The sequence below is a fragment of the Cupressus sempervirens genome, chromosome 3 (genome assembly GCF_028749045.1).
Source record: "Cupressus sempervirens isolate cs-2001-9-10 chromosome 3, ASM2874904v1, whole genome shotgun sequence".
Lineage (NCBI taxonomy): Eukaryota > Viridiplantae > Streptophyta > Pinopsida > Cupressales > Cupressaceae > Cupressus > Cupressus sempervirens.
The window spans coordinates 83,025,645-83,029,783 of NC_143120.1; positions in this window are offsets into that span (position 1 = coordinate 83,025,645).

The window sequence follows — 4,139 nt, forward strand, 5'->3', positions numbered from 1 at the left end:
TGAGTAAAAATTCTATATCAAGTGAATCTATGTTTTTGATATTTTTCAGTTTTTAATTCTTAAGTTATGTAGACTAGGGACCATTTCAAATTAAAAATCTTTGCACAAACTATTTACACTAAGCCATATAGCTATTTCATCAATTGCAGTCCTTTCTTTTGTAGAGGAGTTTTGGCTTAGACACAACTTTTTCTCTCATTTCCTCTAGTTTTGAATTTTTTCTTTTTTCTTTCATTATAATTGTACACTATACCTAAATGATGATATTGGCAGCACCTATAATGAATCTCATTTTTTATTATCGCATTTTTATTAGTTGGTTGCATCTCTTGCATATTTCTCCATAAGTTTGACTCCAAAGCATGAACTTCTCTTAAAATCATACCTACACAAACTTTGGTTTTAGTTTGCATTCTTCTAATTCCTTGATCATAGCTTATCTTGGTGTAGCTTCCTTCCTTTGTCAAAAGATCTCTTAAACTAAATTGTTTGTTTAGGAAAAATCTCATAACAACTCCACCACAAGAGAAATATTTGAACATATCATTTTTTAAAAATATATTTAGAAGTTCATATGAAAAAATATTTCTAAGATGATGGTTGTGAATAATCAAACAAAGAAAGACATGGAAAAATGTAAGAAAAAAGGGAATAAAGTAGAATAATATATTAAGAGAGGGAAGATTTTAGAAAAAGGGAGAAAGATTCACATGGTCAAATAATATGTTGGTAATTTACGGGATGTAAAGACAAGTTGGGAAAATTTTTGGGGTAGAACAATTTGAATATTATAGTCTCCAAAAGATAGTAAAAATATGATTGAGGTAGATTTAGGAATCAATTTTAGTTGAGTTTCAGATAAATATGACTTAGTTCCATGGAAGTTGTATTGTCTAGTATCCACTAATCCTATATATGCTTGAATCGCACCTCAAGAAGCATTCAAATGTAGATAGTATCCTTAATATCTCAACCTAGTGAGATTTCTTTAACTTATCATTCTACAAAGGAATAAAAGTACCCAATGTTGATTACATGTACAAGCACTCACAAATTTGGATTCTAACCCTTTACTCTTAATGATTGATGAAAAATATGACGTGCCAGTCCTAAGACACTTAACGATGTTTTGATCCTATTTAACCAACCTTTGAGTAGTGAAAGGTAGGAGGAACATATCAAAAGGTTAAAATTGACTAAACAATATAATTTTCCTTTTCAAACTAAAGGTTTTGTTGAGATGATTGATCTAGATGATAAATATATTGATGCAAACTGTGTTTGTGATGATAATATTAACCATATTTATTCTAATGATGTTGTTGGAACTACAATTGGAATAATTGTTATGTTGTCATTGATGTCGAACCTTAATGTTAAGATAGTTTCTATTTGAGTAGATTGACATATCAATATGATTGATGAAGAGGATTTGAGATGAAGACATAACAAAAGGACCTAGAGGAAAGGTTGAGTTATAAAGAAACTACAATGGGCACTTGATCAGTTGGACTTTGACAAGATAATATGACTGTTTAATCATAACACAAGTGAAGAAGATAGTGGATTGAAGCCTAGAAGAAGTGTTCAAAGAAAGACCAAATGCATACGCTTGACCAAGAAAAAGAGAAGAAGATTAAGGAACTAGATGTTTATGCCAAGAAAAATACAATGTTGATTGAGCATTAGTATCAACCAAATATCATCATGTATTTCAAGCAAGAATAGTTAGTATCAATCGAGTAATATAGTGATGATCGAGTGTTAGAAGCTAGTGTTGGCTGAAGGACAACATTTGACACATTATGAGTAAATCTTGATTTCTAGCTAATACAATTAAATTCTTGGAACATGGAAAGTGTGTTGAAGATAAGGATGGATGACTAGAGCATTCAATTCATGGGAAATCATGTTTGAGTGTTTCTATGCATGAATTCAAGGAGAATTTTAGACAAGTTTCTTGAAGAGATAAGAGGGGATAAAATGATGGAAGGATTTGATGAATTTGACCAAACCTTGAGATATATGATGATGTTTAGGTGGAAAAAGATCAGAATTACCTATTTAAGGAGACATAATGGCTAAACTAAAAGAGGTTAGCAGAGCTAGTGAAGACCTAGTATGGTTGGAGAAATTCTTGATTCTATTGATTGAAGAACTTGAATAGAAGGTTGAATAATGAAGTGTTGAGGTGAAGAGTGATTGCTTGAAGGAATTTCAAGTGAATCAATGATGGAGATGTTAATGGAGCCCAGTCAATAAGTCAAATGTTGGACCAAATTTTTGATTTGTATATACAAAATGAGTTATATTTATCATATCAACCTATTTTTACTTTCTGACTGTTGTATTAGTTTGAAATTGTTTAATCAAGGTTGACCTAAGAGTTGTATGTAAATCCTTTAGTCAAGTTATATGGTATTCTAATTGAATATTATAAAGCCCCTTAACAAGTTCACATTTAAATATATATTTTGTAACCTTTAACAAGCTTGGCAACTAAAAGAGCTCACTTTAGAAAAGTGAAAAATTGGTGACATGTTACTAATGATTTTTCTCAAATTTAGTTTCCATGTCAAATCCCAATGTCATACTTGTGTGGATGTTATTTGAGATGTCTTACCATTAATGTTTTACATTCTACAAAGTTTGTTACTATTAGGATAGTGGACTAAAAGTTTATGTTGTTGATTATTTACTACAAAGACCAAACTTCTAAATGTTTAGATCTAAAGTATTTGAAGTGATTAAAAGTTCAATTGGTACATTTGGAACTGAAGATAACTGGTTCACTCCCCCGCCCCCACTTGTTGTAAAGAATTCTAACAATTGGTATCAAAGAATTGGTGTTTGTAAAGAAAAGTTTTAAGGTGAATGTAGCTAAAGATCAAGATCTACAAAAAGGAGGTACCAAGATTGAACAAGGAGAACTTCCCTACATTACAAAGTTTGATGAAGTTGTATTTTGCTTGAATTGAAGAGGGAGCAATACACTATGTGGAACATGCATATGTAGAGATACCAATACGTCTAACAACTCAGCAAATGAAAGAGAAGAAAGAACACAATAAGGAAATGTTGGTGATTGTATCAACCCTAAGCTATATCAAGTTTGATGAAATAAAAGAGTGCACTACTATTAAGAAAATATGGGATACAGTGTAGACTATCTATGGAGGAGACACAAATGTTTTGACAGAAAAATCAGAAAGCCTCAGAGGAAATTTCCATGAGATGAGAATGATAGAAGGTGAAACCATTTCTCAATATTATGCATGACTCAAAGAAGTTGTAAATGTTATAAGAGGATCCAATGGAAATATTGATGATGAAACTATGATCAACAAGAAACTAAGAACCCTACTTCGTATTTATGTTATTAGAGTTTCTCCAATAAAAGAACTAAGATGTACACCTGGTAACAATCTGACTTTGGAAGGATTACTTGGCAGGCTTACTTCTTTTGAAGTGTCAATCTTTTATAATTTTACTCCTACTATTGAATCTTCTTTCAAATCTCAATTGGTTCTTAATAAGAAAGGAACAAGAAAATATATGAATAGTGATAGTCATATGTCTGATGATGAACTTGAAGAATTAGTGGCTAGAAGAGTTCCAAGAGACAAAGGAAAATTCAAAGGTAAACTTCCTATAACATTTTTTTCATGTAACAAAGTTGGTCATATTACTACAAGATGTCCTAATAGAGAAAACAAGGATGAAAGGAAGGAAATCAAGTATAAAGGCATAAGAGATGACAAAGATAATAGAAGAAACAAGGACCACAAACACAAAAGTCAGAAATTTTGAATATATTGCTAAAGAAGAAATTGATAATGAGTCTAATTGTAATGATGAAGAAGTTGTCTATGTTTCTATGAAAGAAGATTCTGATGAAGATGAGAAAATTGCATTAATTTCATATGTGAGTAAAGATGATAGATGGATAATTGATAGTGATTTCTTACATCACATAGCTAGTGATCAAAGTAAATTTGAAACCATGGAACAATATAAAGGTAAAGGTAAAGGATCAATACAATTGACCAATAGGATCAAGTGTGACAATGTTTATTGGGTTGAAGGACTTAACTATAATTTTTTGAGTGTTTCATAGTTGAAAAATTTACTATGTAGAC